Source organism: Marmota flaviventris, chromosome 7, assembly GCF_047511675.1.
Source record: "Marmota flaviventris isolate mMarFla1 chromosome 7, mMarFla1.hap1, whole genome shotgun sequence".
NCBI classification, from domain to species: domain Eukaryota; kingdom Metazoa; phylum Chordata; class Mammalia; order Rodentia; family Sciuridae; genus Marmota; species Marmota flaviventris.
Window position 1 is genome coordinate 90936349 of NC_092504.1, and position 19717 is coordinate 90956065.

At 36.9% G+C, this 19717-nt stretch overlaps 1 long non-coding RNA gene across 1 annotated transcript in view; it reads right to left on the bottom strand.

Annotated features, from left to right (window-relative positions):
• Positions 1 to 449: 449 nt before the first annotated feature.
• LOC139706533 (uncharacterized) overlaps positions 450 to 19717 on the bottom strand; it is a 35590-nt gene continuing 16322 nt past the window's right edge. Inside the window, exon 2 of the long non-coding RNA XR_011708151.1 lies at positions 450 to 583. This is a non-coding gene — a long non-coding RNA (uncharacterized lncRNA). The remainder of the gene's footprint in view (positions 584 to 19717) is intronic.

Here is a 19717-nt window from a genome sequence, read left to right on the forward strand (position 1 = left end):
ATTTTGAGTTGACTTGTAGGCAAAGTGACAGATAGGGATTCTATTATTATTCTGTTGTTATTCATCTAGAATCAGATCAGTTTTCCTAGCACCATTTGTTAAAAGGCTGTCTTTTTTTATCCAGGCATAATGGTGCATGCCTGTATTCCCAGTGGCTAGGGAGGCTAAGGCAGGAGGATCAGAAGTTCAAAGGCAGCCTCAGCAACTTAGTGAGGCCCTAAGCAATTTGGTAAGACCCTCTCTTAAAAAAAAAATAAATAAATGAAAAACAAAAAAGGGATAGTGATGTTGCTCAGTGGTTAAGCACCCCTGGGTTCAATCCCTTAAACCAAAATTAAAAAGCTGACTTTTCTCCAACATATATTTTTAGCACCTTTGTTAAGAATCAGATGATTGTCTACTTTAGTCAGCTTTTTTGCTGCTGTGACCAAAGGACTTAACAAGAACAGTTAGAGGAGAAAAGGTTTATTTTGGAGCTCATAATTTCAGAGGTCTCAGTTGACAGCTGACTCCATTGTCCAGGGACCCAGATAAGGCAGAACATCATGGTGGAAGGGTGTGGCAGAGGAATACAGCTCAGGGTCTGGCACCAGAAAGCAGAAAGAGAGAGCTCCACTCAACAAGGACAAAATATATACCCCAAAGCCACACCCCCAGTGACCCACCTCCAGTCACACCCTACTTGCTATAGTTACCACCCAAGTAATACTCACCAGGAGATTAATGCACTTATGAAGTTAAAACTCCCACAACTCAAACATTTCATCTCTAAACTTTCTTGCATTGTCTCACACGTGAGTTTTTGTGGACACTTCATATCTAAACCATAACTCTGTATGAGTTTGCCTGTTATCTTCTATTTTGCTCCATTGGTCTATTTGTCTGTTTTTATGCCAGTACCATGCAGTTTTGTTACTACAGCTCTGTAGTATAGTTTTAAATGGGGTATCATGGTGCCTCCTGCATCACTTTTATTGATCAGGATTGCATTAGCTATTATGAGTATTTTTATTCTTCCAAATAAATTATAAAACAGTTTTTTTTCTAGTTCTGTGGAGAATGTCATTGGAATTTTGATGGAGATTGCATTACATCTCTATGTTGCTTTTAGTAATATGGCCATTTTAACAATATTAATTCTGCCTATCCATGAACATGGGAGGCCTTTCCATCTTCTAGTGTTGTCCTCTGGTTTTTTCTTTGGCATTCTATAATTTCATTGTAGAGGTCTTTCATCTCCTTGGTTAGATTCATTACTAGGCATTTCTTTAGGCTATTGTGAATGGGATTGTTTTCCTAATTTCTTTTTCAGCAAGTTCATTATATAGAAAAGCTATTGATTTTTTATGTTGATTTTGTATCCTGCAACCTTTCTGATTTGTTTATTAGCTCTAGCAGTCTTTTGGTGGAGCTTTTTGGAACTTCTAGATATAGAAACCTATCATCATCAATCAATGATAATATGACTCCTTTCTCTCCCATTTTTATCCCTTTTATTTTCTTCTCTTATCTGATTGCTCTAGTTAGAGTTTCAACAACTATATTGAGTAGAAGTAGTGAGAGTCAACATCATTTTCTTGCTCCTGAATTTGAAGGAAATTGTTTTCATGTTTTTCCATTCACAATGATATTGGCTTAATTTCTGCTCCTGTTTTATTTCTTATTTCCATTTTTATCAGGTTGACTTTTTCTTTTACTAGGCTATATACACTGAAATTTGTCTTACTGATCTTTAATCTTCTTATTTGATTTTATATACTAAATTCACTTCTGACTAATACACTATGCCATTGCACAAATTCCTCCAAATACTTTAAGCCTCATAATTGTTGATATATAGTACATTATTTCTTTATAATTTTCATGAGTTCTTCTTTAATCAGTTAATTATTTAAGGTTTTTTTTACTTTGTAAATATATGGGAGTCTCTGCAATTGTTTTCTGATTAGTTTCCATTTTGTTGCATTATGCTTAGCAAAGTAGAATTTTATTTTATTAGTTATTTGGAATTTGTTGAGAATTTCCTTTAACCTAATGTAAGATCAACTTTTTTTTTCAGGTACTGAAGATTGAGCCCCAGGGCACTTTACCACTGAGCTATAACTCAAGCCTTTTCATTTTTGGAGACAGGACTTTACTAAGTTGCCCAGGCTGGGCTTGAACTTGCAGTCCTCTGCCTCAGCTTCCTGAGTTACTGGGATTATGGACATGCACCACTGCATCTGATTAAAATCAACTTTTATAAATATGTCATATATGCCTGAAAAGAGTGGTTTCATTTTCTGATGTGTGAATATATGAATGTATAATCCACATGTCGTATATGTGTTTTGTTAAATATATATAAACACACACACACATGCACACACATATATATGTTCATATATGTCATCTATATGTATCATTAAACTTGTCATTTGTGCTACTACATAGTGTTTATAACTGCTTATTTTTATGAAACATGATTTTTAATGATTATTTATATCTTAAAACACAGATTATCAAATATCAAAAGTACTTAGTTTGCAAGAAAGATGTACTGGGCCAGCACTTTGTAAAGCATGTTATTAAGTACTAGAGAAAATATCAGAAACATCACACAAGTCCCTGATGTCACCAAGCTATCACACAGTTTTCTTCTCAGTTAGCAGTCCATAAGAACCTCAGGAAATATTAGTAATAATAATGATGACTATATTTATTGAGTTCTTATGTGCCATCTATCATTCTAAGCACTTTATTCTTAATTTAATCCTTACAATAAACTGATGAAGTGAATACAATTGAATACAATCGTATAGGTAAGAATCTGAGCATAGAGGTTAGTCTGCTTAAGCACGTTCCTGAAAAAGGGCAGCTCTCTGAATTAAAAACACAGAATACTAGTATTTTTTTCTCATCTACAGATTTTTAATCACAAATCTGAGACAATGACATCCAATTGTTTCTAACAACAACCTGGTACAATATTTTGAATTGTGATAAGTTTTTCATAGTTATGGTCTTGCCTCATTACAACTAAAGAATAAAGACTTTCTTTACAACTAAATTTGCACCATCTCCACCTGCTTCTCATAGAAATTAAAACCAGCCACAATTGGATTCACTTTTAAGCCTTTGAAAACTTGATACACTCGTTGATTCAAATTCATTTTAAATAATCCCTTTCCTAAAAAGCATAAGAACTCATAAATTTTAAACAAAAAGAGATATGATTTTCTATGATTACATTAGGAAACCAAAGTCCTAGAAGGTTTTAAATTGTCTACAGTTCAAAGTCGCATGGAGAGTCAGATGGAGTTGTACTTCCATAGGATTTCTACTTAATCTCCTTATTTGACCTTCCATAAGATGCAGATGGAGATCTGACATCTTAGTGATACTGAAGATTAGCTTAAATTATGCTTATCCGATTAGTATAGGAGTAGTATTTCTTCAAAAAGAGGTTACAATAACAAGAGACTTTTTTTTAATGGACAAAATTTGACTCCCCATTTAGCAACATAGAACTCCAATTTGGGAGTAAGTGGAAATCCAGTTGAGTCCTAAATAAAGTCAAGTTAAAAGTTTTTCTCCTTAATTTTATAATGCACATGCCTTCAGGGTTACCCACGTGCACAGGACCTGCTAGAGCTCCAGACCCCCACCTCTTCCTCTCCTCACCCAGAGCAGCTCTGATAGACGGTGGGCTGAAGGATAAGATTGCCTTAAATATGGTTCTAAATTTACATATTAAACTGTGTAATCAGCTAAAATGTCTTCTGATCTAAGAAAATACCTTTTATTTGAAGTCTATACAGTACAGACCTATTTTAAAGCAGAAGACTACACATCTGATGTCAAATGTAAAAGGTTCATTTCTCTGAAAGAAAACTATTTCTCAGACAACTTAAACATGCAGTGCTACATTTATTTACTTGATGACTTACATAGAGTTTATTGCCTTGAGAGCTGGACTGGAAACATCCTCTTAAATACCCTAGAGTGCCCTAAAGAATCGGTGTAATTCATCCTAAGCTTTTAGTTATTTCTGACATCTTCAATTTACTTGGCTTTGGCCCTGATACTTAATACTTGGTTCTATTTCTGGCTGACACAAATAATATATAAACACTCATAAATGCACACAAGTTATTTTAAATCCACATTAGACCTGTGAATTAGTTCAACAAAAGCAACATTTTGTGGCATCCTGCCCTTAAATGCTTTTATTGTGCCATGTATTAAATCACTAAGCATTTAGCATTCATCTAAGTTATATGTTCAGAATCAAACTTCTTTCTGGTAATGGATCAAGGTCAGAACGAACAAGAGTTATGGACATGAGGTCTGCAGTTTGAACTTTTGCTCCTTCGCTTACTAGCTATGAGACTCAGAGCAAGCAAATCCAATTCCTTGTACCTCAGAGACAATAACGATACCTGCTTCATAGAGCTGTTGTGAGGATCAAAAGCAAAAACATGTATAAAGCATGTAGAGAAGCATATATTACACAACCTGCATACAGTAAGGACAAAATCAACATTGAGTTACAGAGCATGACTAATGTCATGGACTATCATGTTAGGCTTCTAATTCAATAGTTTCTAAGAATGGGACACAATTTGACCTGAAATACAATTGGATCTGTGCCATAAGGAATGGTAGTTCATAGGTAGAAATGGTTTACACTATCCAATTAACGTCAGAATTTTTAATTTAATTAATGCTAATAAATGAGCATTAATTTTCCATCTTTTCAACTAACAGCTTTTTAAATTTTGGTTTTTGAAGTATAACAGTACTTTTTTTCTCTACTATTTTCTGGAACTCAACCTCCCCATTTGATATTTATCTTCAAACATTAGCAACATTTAAGCCGCTCCTTTGTCCTCAGTTTTGTCTTGTTTTTGTTTTCTTCTACAGGTCATTTCTCATATTCAAAGCAAAAACTATGAAAGAAAGAAACACCAAAGACTTTATTGGCTCTGCTCATGCAGACTTTATTTGGCAGAGCCTGGACATGTTTTGATCAAACATTTTGATACATGTGTTGAGTCCTTTTTCAGTTCTGGGACTGTTGATTTCCTGCCTACCTCATTACCACCCACCATCCTTCCCTGAAACTCTTTGAGGAAAATGTCACTCTTCCTCTTAAGTGCCAAGAAAGAATCCATATGCCAGATGGAAAGGAGAGAAATATTTGCTGTCCTTGTTAAATGATAATTGGGATGACAATATGTAAATGACAACTGGGTTTGAACTGCTCTAAAGGAAACCATTTACCAATTAACAGGTGAGATCATTTGAGTTATCATCAACCACTTGATATTTTTTGTTAGAGTTTGGATGTGATATTGTCTCCCAAAGTGCCATGTGTTACAGGCTTTTTGCCCAGCCCATGGCACTACTGGAAGGTAGGGTCCCATATTAATTAAGTCTTCATGTCACTACAGGTGTGCCCACACAGGGGTACATATTGCCTTCCTTTTTCCCTCTTTTTTCTACCAAGCCATGAGGTAAACAGTTTTGTTCTACCACATTCTTCTGCTGTGATGTGCTGCCTTTCCACAGACCCCAAAGCATTAGGGCCAGTAAATCATAGGTTGAAATTTCTGAGGACCATGAGCCAAAATAAACCTTTTCTCTTTATAAATTGATTACCTAAGGAATTTGTTATAATGACAGAAAGCTGACTCACACAGTTTTTTAAATAATTTTGGGAAAAGCATAACCACTTACATAAAAGGCAGAAAGACTAGAACACCTGAAAAAAAAATTGTGCTGTTTCATGCCTCCTCTGCTCTCATTGGTGGCTTTGATACCTGGCTGATCAATTATGGATCTGATGGAACTTCACCTTCAAATAGAGTTTTCTGGGCCTCTATTCTCCATGCTTTGGAACATGTAGCTACACAGAGAAATGAATAGGTACTTTTATCCTCAGTAAACATTGTATTTCTGATCACAGAGAAAGACTGACATTTAAATGTATGTGTAATCATGTGACCCAACTGAATTCTTCCTCCCCAGCTTCTATCACTTAGGCATGTAATTTCATTTTTATCCCTCATATCCTGCACTTTTTATCAGCAGGGAATTCTATACTGATGCATATATCATCTGTAGAAGACCTGGCTTCTTAAAATTTTTTTAAAAAAAGTTTTCCTTCAAGTAAATTTTTAAAATAATAATAATGAATATTTACTGTTATATCTTTTGTCCTGCCATAATGATAAACAATGACCTTCCTTCATCTTCAAATGAACCCCAGTTTGGATCAAAAATTAGATATCACCATATTTATATAGCATTTATTATGTGTCCTGTGTAATGTTCATGTGATAATTCATTTAATTTTCACAACACTTCAAGTTCGGTGCTGTTGTCATCCCATTATACTGATGAGGAAATTAAGGCTCAGAATGGTTAAGTAAATTGCATGAGACCTAACAGAAATTTAAAAAGAGGATGAAATTTGAACCCAAGAATTTTGCTTCCATACATCAATAGTCTTAAACCCTATACTATTTTAGACTCCCTGAAGTTTGATACTTGTTTTCCTTCTCCCCACTTTGGTACTCCTTTAAGTAATCCTGTAGTCTCAAGGATAATTTGGGGGCATTCCCGAGAAACAACTTATACCCAAACTTAGGTCCCCACATTCTCTGATGCTCTCAATATTTTGGTCCAAATCTTCCAAAATTGGTCATGTGGATAAAGATTGGTGGATGGGGGGAAAGGAGAAGGAAAAGGGAAGGTTCAAATACAATCATCAGATACTATTATCAGTAACCAAGCATATGCCCTCTCCGGGGCTACGATATAGAAAATGGATGGTAAAAATAAGAGGAGAGAGAAGGTTGACATTTGGAATTTGGAAATGGCCGAATTTCACAACAAAGAGAAAGACAGATTTTTCATGTTTATGTAAAGATTATGTGTTTGATCTAAGAAAGCATTCCCTGCAAGAAGATACTTTATATAAGTGATTTCTAAAACAAAAGGAGAGAGAGCGCTCAGCTCCCACTCCAAACAGTGGGAGCCAAGGCCATATTTTTTGGCTGCCAAGATCCACCCAAATGTGTCAGGTCTAAGATCTTCAGTCACTTAAACCTGCTGTGGAAAGATGGATTCACATCCAGGGACTTGTGTTAAGAGGACTCCTCAGTTTCTTTAAACTTTGTCCAAGGAGAGATGACTGCTATTTTGTTTCACTGAAATTCTTATCTTAAACCATTCCAGCTCACATTTCCAGACTGTGTTGGAAGTTTTCCTGTGGATATTCAAAGGCACAGAGTCCTGTATTTCTACCACTTTATATCTTCCCTCTAATCTCTATACTCTAGGGATTCAAAGTGTTCTTAGTTAATATAAACAATATCACATGATTATGCCTTAAATATTCTAGACATAATCTGTTATAGCTCTTATTTTCATCTTAAACTATTTTATTTGTGCATTTTTAAAATAAATTTTTGTCTAACATTTTTCTTCCTTTCCAAATTCATTATAATTATTAACAATGATTTGCAACTATATGGCACTGTGTTTGGATTCCAACTTGTACTCAAGCTTTAGACTTCCTATTACCCTTTCAACATAATTATGATGTTTGTTGAGGATCCACAAGACTAGCCATAGGTGTAGTGATGCTAGACAGGCTCATAGAACTCAGTATGTAGTGATATACTATTTCAAAAAAGATACAAACAAAATCAGCAATGGGAAAAGGTATATGGGGCAAATTTCAAGGTAAATCAGGCATGAGTTTCTATAGTCTTGTCCCAGTGGAAAACACAGGATATTCTTAATTCCCACATCTGTAGTTATAATTATAAGTGTAAGATGTCTACAAGGGAAGCTTATTACCAAACCCAGGGCTAAGGTTTTTCACTAAGGGCTAGTGATGTAGGCACCCTTTCCCTTGCACTTACACAAATTCCAGACTCCCAGAGGAAAAGCAGGTGTTCAGTATAAACCATGTTGTTTGTACAAGCATTTTTGACACCATGAGCCATTCTTATGAGGAAATGATGAGAATTCTCCTAAACTCTAAGTTCCCAGATGCCAGCCAAAAGCCAACCTTGTAAACAGACCCTTTTAGTAATAGCAGTCAGATTTGTTGTTAACTCTTTTCTTCATGTGCCTATAGCTTGCTTTTCAAAATAAAGAAATGCAATCACTTTCTCATAAGTTTATGCTGAGGATGAACTCCTGTCATCCTAGCTTGCTTACCCAATATTCTTTCTAGTAGATTATATGGTCATTTAGAAAAGTATCTCATATCTGAATAATTAAGACTGATTTAAACAAATAAAAGTGACTAATAATCAGATGCAGTTCTTACTTTTTGGTCTTCTATATATGAACTGAAAGTAAAAGTTACCCCCAAGATTAGTTCTTTTCATTATAACATTCAGCAATGACAGAAATGTTCTAAAATCTAAAATCTGCATTTTCCATTACAGTAACCACTAGCATCATGTAACACTAAGCATGTGAAATATGGCTGGGGTAATTGAGGAACTAAATACTTAATTTTGTTCCATTTTAATTTCAATAGTTACATGTAGCTAATAGCTACATATTGGAAGCCCCGTCACAGAAAATTTAAGACTTTTACTTCTTTAAACTACACTGAGACCCACAGTCTTAACAGCACTTGGAAAACCAGAACTATCTTTTGATCTCCTGAAAGCCAAACCAATACCATACTATGGTCCCACAAATATTTTGATTTCTTATGATCTCAATCCAAATTTATAAGGTTTGCCCAAAACAAAGAAAGCAGGATGCTCCATCACTATGTTTTTGTTGTAGTGGTAGTTGTTGTTGTTTTTTTTATTTTTGTTTTGTTTGGTGAGGAGTCATTTAAAAAAAATACCCTGGTGTGGTACACATACACAATAGAATATTACTCAGCCATAAATAGGAATGAAATTGTGGCATTTGCCAGTAAATGAATGGAACTGGAGACTATCATGCTAAGTGAAATAAGCCAATCTCAAAAAACCAAAAACCGAATGTTCTTTCTGATATGCGATGCTAACTTACAATAAGGGGCAGGGAACTGGAGTAGATAAAGAGGAATTAAGGAAAGGGAGTGGGGGATGGATGTGGGAAAGACAGTAGAATGAATCAGACATAACTTTCCTGTGTACCTGTCTGAATACAAGACCAGTGTAACTCCACATCATGTACAACCACAAGAACGGGAAGTTATCCTCCATCTAAGTATGATATGTCAAAATACATTCTATTGTCAACTATAACCAAAAAGAAGGAATTTAAAAGTTTAAAAACAAATAGTATTATTACTAAACTTTAAAAAAAAAATTAAAAACAAAAACAGCAACAACAACACCACTCTGGATGGCACAGTGGAATGCACATGTAATCCCAGTGGCTCAGGAGACTGAGGCAGATGGATTGCAAGTTCAAACGGAGCCTCAGCAATGTAGTGAGGCTCCAAACAACTTAGCAAGACCCTGTATCAAAATAAAAAATAAAAGGGCTGGGGGTGTGGCTCAGTGGTTAAATGTCCCTGGGTTTAATCCCTGTTACCAAAAAAAGGAAGAAAACAAAAACACCCAATACCCTGGCATGTAGAGATTGGCAGTGGTTCATGTGTACAATGGTACACATTGAGAACATTCAGGGAAAGGAACAGCCTGTCATTTTGTAAAACCAGGAATATACTGGCACCAAATCAGACAGTGAATCTCAATGTGTAAATATTAGTTCACATATCTTCACCGTTACTGGTAGTTATGCTGGAAAAGAAAAAAGGAAGAAAAGACAAGAGCAATAATTTTTCCCATAAAAATTTTTAATGTAATGGATTATAAATTTCAACTTACTCCAAATGTTATTTTTGGAAAACACACTTTCACAATATTATATCCCCCAAATCCAGTAGAAAATCATTTTTATGGGCAAAAAAAACAATAATAACAAATAAGAGGCAACAGTGTATCAAGTAAAAATGGTCATTTAAAAAAATATGCTAAAGCTCTATTTTTGCTTTTCATGCCATCATAAAAATTATAAATTATTCATTGAATTATAAACTAAAAACAAATGAATGACACCTTGTGATATCTCTACCACTCCTGCATGACAATATAAATTGGTGCCACCTTCCAGAAAAAGATTTAGCCATCCTCGGTAGCAATGATCTGACTTCAAGCTCAAGTACCCTCATAGATTTGGTCCCTGGTTTAGTTTCAAAATATAGAAAGGAAAATGTAAATAAAATGGAATAACTGAAGACAAAAGGAAGGGCCTGAGATTATTCTCCTCAAGAATGATTAACATCAGTGAGAGAAAATTTTCCCATGGAATTAAAGAAATATTGGTAGTAGGAAAAAGTGTGTCCAAAATTCATAAGGTGAATTTGGCAGCCTAAGGGGAAACTAAACTAAACTCCTCACCAGGGCAGATCCTTTTAAGTCAGAGGGAGGAAAAACTGCACAAATTGATGCTCACCCTTTTAGTGCTAAGATTGCTGATAACTGCAGAAGAGAGTAAGAAAGACTAAATACATTTCATCCTATTGTTAATATTCTTGGAGATAACATTATTAATATGAAAGTGCTTTTCTAGTCATTAAGTCATTAATTAAAGTCATTCAGTATGGAAAGTAACATTCAAGGCCAGGGTGCTCAATTGAGGAGGGCGTCTGCATACATATGTATCACAACAGTCTATGGTACTAAAATACAGAGATCTGTGACGAGTGTAAGAAAAAATGAGGTTACAACCAAAGGGTTTCTTTATGGCAGGATTATTTAAAATCTTTAATAGACTCCAAGATGGCCGCGAATAGAGTGCATCATACCCTGTGTACCGCATCAATGCGCAGGTGAATAACGAGTTAGAACAACAAAAACTATCTTGTAAGGAATTTACAGCAAAATCGGGGTGCACCAAAACCTAGAGGAAGGATTTCCAGCACCGAGGTCTGGTAATTGAGTCTCAAACACGAGCCAACTGTGCAACCGGAGATCCAGGCTGACTGATCTGTGCGGACCGCCCTGCAGCTACAGACAGCGGGGCGCTGCCGAGAAGCGACCAGCAAGCAGAGAGAAACGTTGCTACGGATTCTGTGAATTCTGCCGGCTGTGCCCTCACTGAGCCCCGGGCTGAGTTCGGGATTTCAGACGGGAAAGGAAACTGTCCAGTTCTATCCCCCACAAAGGAAACTCCAACAAGGAAGCCAGCGGCCACCATCTTGGAGAGCTGACGTAACCACCGCCAGTCTCCGACAGATTGCAACAATAAAACAGGTGTGTGTTACTCAGCCCATCTCCCATACAGCGGGGAATTCGCAAAAAATCTCTCCTAGGCTTTCCGGGGGAGGGATTATCAGAACGAGCCTGCATAAAGACACGGGGAAAGGGAGAGACACCTGACCTCCAACTCCCCCTCCCATCAGCGGGGAAAAGGAAACCTGTCTTGCCAGTGCTGGGGGAGGGGCAAGCGGAAAAAATCAAAACAATAGAGAGCCGGGGTTCCCAATAGCCACCCTCCACACCCAGCAAACTGCAGGCTCAGAGTACAGTTTGAACTGCCGAGAGGCATCACTCAGGGGAAGACTGGGCTAGCAGGAGAAGCCAGGACTAGCAGGAGAAACCAGGGGACTAGAGGCCAAGCCCTCGCGACTGGGCAGCTGGCGACCGCAGGCCCACCAGCGACAGCCCACCCACTGCCCGCGTGACTGGGCGGCTGGAGACCGCCCGCCCGCCGGCGACCACCCGCGCGACTGGGCGGCTAGAGACCGCCTGCCTGCCAGCGACCGACCGCCCGCCCGCTGCCCGCGTGATTGGGCGGCTAGAGAACGCCCGCCCGCGGGCGACTGCCCACGGCCCCCGCGACTGTGCGTCTGTAGACTGTGCGTCTGGAGACCACCCGCCCTCCGGCGACCGCGCGGCTAGACCCCGAGGTGCGACCCAGCAGGTACAGCACAGAGACAATAGGAAGAGGTCTATAGCCAGGCCTTCATGAAGTAGCCAATCGGGAGCTGAAACCAACCAGAGACAGTCCAGTCCCACCCCCCCCTTCGGACACCCCAGCAAGGAGCCTGGTGCCCGCCATAGCAGAGAGGTGACATCACTGGAGCTCGGCTGTCAGAATTCCTTCCCAGCGGAATCCACTTTAGCAGGCATAGTCTATCAACACAAAGGAGAGACAACAGAGATATACAAAACCAAAACAAATCTATAGGAGAGAGCAGAAACACAGCAATCAAATAGAGCTGGGAAGTAACGTGAACAACATGAAAAAACAAGGGAAAAAAGGATTACAAACAATGCAAGACAACTTAAATCTACAGGAGGACCTAGAAGCATCAGAAACAGGGATAGGGAAAGAACTCAAGGCATACCTAACTCAGATGGAAAGGAATATTAGAGAAGACATGAGACAGCAAGTCCAAGCAATGAAAGTATATTTTGAAAACGAATTAAACAAACAAATTCAAATGGCAAAGAACAAGCTTTACCAGGAGATAGAGATCTTAAAAAAATCAAACAGTAATCCTAGAAATGCAGGAAACTATAAACCAAATTAAAAACTCAAACGAGAATATTACAAATAGACTAGATCAAGTAGAAGTCAGAACATCAGATAATGAAGACAAAGTTTATCAACTTGAAAAGAGTGTAGTCAACACAGAAAAGATGCTTAAATCTCACGAGCAATCTATTCAAGAGATATGGGATGTCATAAAAAAAAACAAATTTGAGAGTCATCAGGATAGAAGAATGCATAGAGATTCAAACCAAAGGAATGGACAACCTATTAAATGAAATAATTCTAGAAAACTTCCCAGAGATGAAAGATGGAATGGATTGCCAAATCCTGGAAGCCTACAGGACCCCAAACATTCAAAACCGTAATAGACCAAATCCAAGACATATAATTATGAAGATAGCCAACATACAGAACAAGGAGAGAATATTAAAAGCTACAAGAGAAAGGAGGCAGATTACATTCAGGGGTAAACCAATTAGGTTAACGACTGATTTTTCATCACAGACTTTGAAAGCGAGAAGATCCTGGAACAATGTATTTCAAACACTGAAAATAATGGATTCCAACCAACAATACTGTATCCAGCAAAATTAAGCTTCAGATTTGACAATGAAATTAAAATCTTTCAAGATAAACAAAAGCTAAAACAATTCGCAGCCAGAAAACCAGCACTGCAAAGCATTTTGAGCAAAATACTACAAGAAGAGGAATTGGAAAATAGTGCCCAAAACTAACAGCGGGAGGTATCTCAGTAAAGGGGGAGGAAAATAACCAAAAAGTAAAAACAAGCCAAACTAAAATAAATAAATAAATAAACATGACTGGAAGTACAAACCATATTTCAATTGTAACCTTAAATGTTAATGGCCTAAATTCACCAATCAAGAGACATAGGCTAGTAATCCTGGATCAAAAAGACAAATCCAACAATATGCTGCCTTCAGGAGACTCATATGATAGGAAAAGACATACACAGGCTGAAGGTAAAAGGTTGGGAAAAAATCATACCACTCACATGGCCCTCGGAAGCAAGCAGGAGTGGCCATACTCATATCAAATAAAATCAGCTTCAAACCTAAATTAATCAAAAGGGATAAAGAAGGACATTATAAACCTATATTCCAATAAAATAGAAGATAGTGAAGACATCGACAAATTTCTTAAGTCATACGATCTGCCCAGATTGAATGAGGAAGACACACACAATTTAAAGAGACCAATAACAAAGGAAGAAATAGAAGAAGCCATCAAAAGACTACCAACCAAGAAAAGCCCTGGACCAGATGGGTATACAGCAGAGTTTTACAAAACCTTCAAAGAAGAATTAATACCAATACTTTTCAAGCTATTTCAAGAAATAGGAATAGAAGGAGCTCTTCCAAATTCATTCTATGAGGCCAACATCACCCTGATCCCAAAACCAGACAAAGACACTTCAAAGAAAGAAAACTACAGACCAATATCTCTAATGAACTTGGATGCAAAAATTCTCAATAAAATCCTGGCGAATCGAATACAAAGGCATATCAAAAAAAATGTGCACCATGATCAAGTAGGATTCATCCCTGGGATGCAAGGCTGGTTCAATATACGGAAATCAATAAATGCTATTCACCACATCAATAGACTTAAAGATAAGAACCATATGATCATCTCGATAGATGCAGAAAAGCATTCGACAAAGTACAGCATCCCTTTATGTTCAAAACACTAGAAAAACTAGGGATAACAGGAACTTACCTCAACATTGTAAAAGCTATATATGCTAAACCTCAGGCTAGCATCATCCTAAATGGAGAAAAACTGAAGGCATTCCCTCTAAAATCTGGAACAAGACAGGGATGCCCTCTATCACAACTTCTATTCAATTTAGTTCCTGAAATACTAGCCAGAGCAATTAGACAGACAAAAGAAATTAAAGGCATAAAAATAGGAAAAGAAGAACTTAAATTATCGCTATTTGCGGATGACATGATAATATATTTAACAGACCCAAAAGGCTCTACAAAGAAACTGCTAGAGTTAATAAATGAATTCAGCAAAGTGGCAGGATATAAAATCAACACGCATAAATCAAAGGCATTCCCGTATATCAGCAACAAAACTTCTGAAATGGAAATGAGGAAAACCACTCCATTCACAATATCCTCAAAAAAAATAAGATACTTGGGAATCAACCTAACAAAAGAGGTGAAAGATTTATACAATGAAAACTACAGAACCCTAAAGAGAGAGATAGAAGAAGATCTTAGAAGATGGAAAAATGTACCCTGTTCATGGATAGGCAGAACTAACATCATCAAAATGGCGATATTACCAAAAGTTCTCTATAGGTTTAATGCAATGCCAATCAAAATTCCAACAGCATTTCTTGTAGAAATAGAGAAAGCAATCATGAAATTCATATGGAAAAATAAAAGACCCAGAATAGCAAAAGCAATTCTAAGCAGGAAGTGTGAATCTGGAGGTATAGCGATACCAGATCTCAAACTGTATTAAAGAGCAATAGTAACAAAAACAGCATGGTACTGGTACCAAAACAGGCGGGTGGACCAATGGTACAGAATAGAGGACACAGAGACCAATCCACAAAATTACAACTTTCTTATATTTGATAAAGGGGCTAAAAGCATGCAATAGAGGAAGGATAGCATCTTCAACAAATGGTGCTGGGAAAATTGGAAATCCATATGCAACAAAATGAAACTGAATCCCTTTCTCTTGCCATGCACAAAAGTTAACTCAAAATGGATCAAGGAGCTAGATATCAAATCAGAGACACTGCGTCTGATAGAAGAAAAAGTTGGCTATGATCTACATACTGTGGGGTCGGGCTCCAAATTCCTTAATAGGACGCCCATAGCCCAAGAGTTAATAACAAGAATGAGACAGGAGTCGTTCCGTTCGAGCAATCTCCAGAGAGAGAGCTAATGCAGCTTTCTCTGTGTCATCTTTTATTACAATTTTTCTCATCATTATAGATTCAGAATACGTCATTGATTATATAATTTAAAACTTTGCCAAGACATGACATTTCCTTATCCATGATTGGGGGTACAAAAAATGTAACATTAATTTACATTTTTCCAGGATATGTCCTTCAGTTATGTAATTATTAAAAGTACAGAATCATTAATAAAATACGTCACTAATTTACATTTTTCAGATTTTCCCAAGATTTACTATTTTTCCCAAGATATGCTATTTTCTTATTAACTAATGCCAAACTACATAACCAGACTCTAAGTCTCCTAACCAATCATTAACCTAAAGTACACTTGTACTTTATTTCTAATCTAAAATTCCCATCTAAAAAAGTACCTTTAAATCTTATATTTAAAATATCCTAAAGTTTATGAATCATTCTTAAAACATATCAGAAACCTATACAACTAAAAACTTAAGAATTTCTAAACTTAAGAATCTAAATAAAATAATATTTCTAACATTATTCTAAAACTGTATCTTATAAAGCTATTTTAATTAATTCCTAAATTTATTCTCATAAAACTGGTTGAGCTGCTTTCTCAAAGAGTTTCTTTGTTTCTCGTCAAGGTGCACTAGTTCTCATATCTTTATAATCTTTCTCAATAGAAAGTAAGTTCTAAAAATCAATCCACTTTCCACCAGTATTAACTATGCTCATCATATATCCCTATGTAAAGTAAGAAAGGGTTTATAAAAAGAGAAAAATATATCTTTATATGTTTTAACTTTTCTAAGTGTATAATATAACTTTCCTTAATCAAAAATGAAACTGCATGTGGTGAACTTTGTGAAATAAGCATACTGATTAGGTTTTCTAAAAGACCAGAAATATGGGCTTGGGTTCTAGTTGATATAATCAATGTGGTGCCTAAAATTCTCATGACCTTTCAAAGGATGATTGTTGTCCGTTATCAGGTTTGTCCATAATGTACTGAGATAGAAGAACAGCCTTCTACTTTGTCCTTGATATGCTGAGGGGTAGTAGAACAGCCTCCAAGGCATGAACTACCTGTTATGTTCTAGCCATCTGAAATTTAATTTGTTTGGCATTTAACATACTCATGCCTCCTGTCAGAAACATAAGCATGAAAATGAAAAGTCCCAATTACATAAAAAAGGGTCTCATGGTTTCGGTTTCCCAACAACCAGCGTGGCTTTGCCAGCATTCATCCTCACTGTGACCCTGTCAAGACAGTGGGAGAGCAGCTTTGCCAACACTTTTTCTCACTGTGACCCTGTCAAGACAGTGAGTGGGGGATCGCCTTCACCAATTCACTGAAGATACCAACAGATGATTAGACTGACTACTGACTACTGACAACTTTTTGACCAATTTGGATGGAATAATATGCATAATTTCCAGGCTTGGCCCATTGAAACCTCTCAAGTTATCATACACTCTCTTTCCAGCAATTAACCAGCAAGAGATCTACCCAGAAACACCTTGGAAGCCAAGAGTTAAATGATTCTCACTTTCTCTGAGTTCCTGAATGCTTGCTCCTCTAATTCTTTCTTGTTTCCAGCTCTCTTACATTTTTTTTTATTGGTTGTTCCAAATATTATGAAGCTCCTGACATATCATATTTCATACATTTGATTAAAGTGGGTTATGAACTCCCATTTTTACCCCGTATACAGATTGCAGAATCACATAGGTTACACATCCACATTTTTACATACTGCCATACTAGTGACTGTTGTATTCTGCTATCTTTTCTATCCTCAACTATCCCCCCTCCCCTCCCCTCCCATCTTCTATCTCTACCCCATCCACTGCAATTCATTTCTCTCCCTTGATATTTTTTCATTTCCCCTCACATCCTCTTATATGTAATTTTGTATAACAATGAGGGTCACCTTCCATTTCCATGCAATTTCCCTTCTCTCTCCCTTTCCCTCCCACCTCTCATCCCTGTTTAATGTTAATCTTTTTCTCATGCTCTTCCTCCCTGCTCTGTTCTTAGTTGCTCTCCTTATATCAAAGAAGACATTTGGCATTTGTTTTTTAGGGATTGGCTAGCTTCACTTAGCATAATCTGCTCTAATGCCATCCATTTCCCTGCAAATTCCATGATTTTGTCATTTTTTAGTGCTGAGTAATACTCCATTGTGTATAAATGTCACATTTTTTAATCCATTCATCTATTGAAGGGCATCTAAGTTGGTTCCACAGTCTAGCTATTGTGAATTGTGGTGCTATGAACATCGATGTAGCAGTGTCCCTGTAGCATGCTCTTTTTAGGTCTTTAGGGAATAGACCGAGAAGGAGAATAGCTGGGTCAATGGTGGTTCCATTCCCAGCTTTCCAAGAAATCTCCATACTGCTTTCCAAATTGGCTGCACCAATTTGCAGTCCCACCAGCAATGTACAAGTGTACCCTTTTCCCCACATCCTCGCCAGCACTTGTTGTTTGACTTCATAATGGCTGCCAATCTTACTGGAGTGAGATGGTATCTTAGGGTGGTTTTGATTTGCATTTCTCTGACTGCTAGAGATGGTGAGCATTTTTTCATGTACTTGTTGATTGATTGTATGTCCTCATCTGAGAAGTGTCTGTTCAGGTCCTTGGCCCATTTGTTGATTGGGTTATTTGTTTTCTTATTGTTTAATTTTTTTAGTTCATTGTATACTCTGGATATTAGGGCTCTATCTGAAGTGTGAGGAGTAAAGATTTGTTCCCAGGATGTAGGCTCCCTATTTACCTCTCTTATTGTTTCTCTTGCTGAGAAAAAACTTTTTAGTTTGAGTAAGTCCCATTTGTTGATTCTAGTTATTAACTCTTGTGCTATGGGTGTCCTATTGAGGAATTTGGAGCTTGACCCCACAGTATGTAGATCGTAGCCAACTTTTTCTTCCATCAGACGGCGTGTCTCTGATTTGATATCTAGCTAGATATTGTGAATGGAGTGGTTGTCCTCATTTCCATTTCAGAGAATTTGTCGCTGATATACAGGAATGCCTTTGATTTATGCGTGTTGATTTTATATCCTGCCACTTTGCTGAATTCATTTATTAGCTCTAATAGTTTCTTTGTAGACGCTTTTGGGTCTGCTAGGTAAGAATCATGTCTTCTGAAAATAGTGATAATTTAAGTTCTTCTTTTCCTATTTTTATGCCTTTAATTTCTTTCATCTGTCTAATTGCTCTGGCCATTAGAACTATGTTGAACAGAAGTGGTGAGAGAGGGCATCCCTGTCTTGTTCCAGATTTTAAAGGGAATGACTTCAATTTTTCTCCATTCAGAATGATGCTAGCCTGAGGCTTAGCATAGATTGCTTTTACAATATTGAGATATGTTCCTGTTATCCCTAGTTTTTCTAGAGTTTTGAACATAAAGGGATGCTGTACTTTGTTGAATGCTTTTTCCGCATCTATCGAGATGATCATATGGTTCTTATTTTAAGTCTATTGATGTGGTGAATAACATTTATTGATTTCCATATATTGAACCAGCCTTGCATCCCAGGGATGAATCCTACTTGATCATGGTGCACAATTTTTTTGATATGTTTTTGTATACGATTCACCAGAATTTTATTGAGGATTTTTGCATCCAAGTTCATTAGAGATATTGGTCTGTAGTTTTCTTTATTTGAAGTGTCTTTGTCTGGTATTGGGATCAGGGTGATGTTGGCCTCATAGAATGAATTTGGAAGAGCTCCTTCTATTCCTATTTCTTGAAATAGCTTGAAAAGTATTGGTATTAGTTCCTCTTTAAAGGTTTTGTAAAACTCTGCTGTATACCCATCCGGTCCTGGGCTTTTCTTAGTTGGTAGTCTTTTGATGGTTTCTTCTATTTCCTCAATTGATATTGGTCTGTTTATGTTGTTTATATCCTCCTGACTCAATCTGGGCAGATCATATGACTTAAGAAATTTATTGATGCCTTCACCATCTTCTATTTTATTGGAGTATAAGGATTCAAAATAATTTCTGATTATCTTCTCTATTTCTGAAGTGTCTGTTGTGATATTGCCTTTTTCATCCCGTATGCTAGTAATTTGAGTTCTCTTCTTCTCTTCGTTAGCATGGCTAAGGGTCTGTCGATTTTATTTATTTTTTCAAAGAACCAACTTTTAGTTTTGTCAATTTTTTCAATTGTTTCTTTTGTTTCTATTTCATTAATTTCAGCTCTGATTTTAATTATTTCTTGCCTTCTACTTCTTTTGCTGTTGTTTTGCTCTTCTTTTTCTAGGATTTTGAGATGAAGTA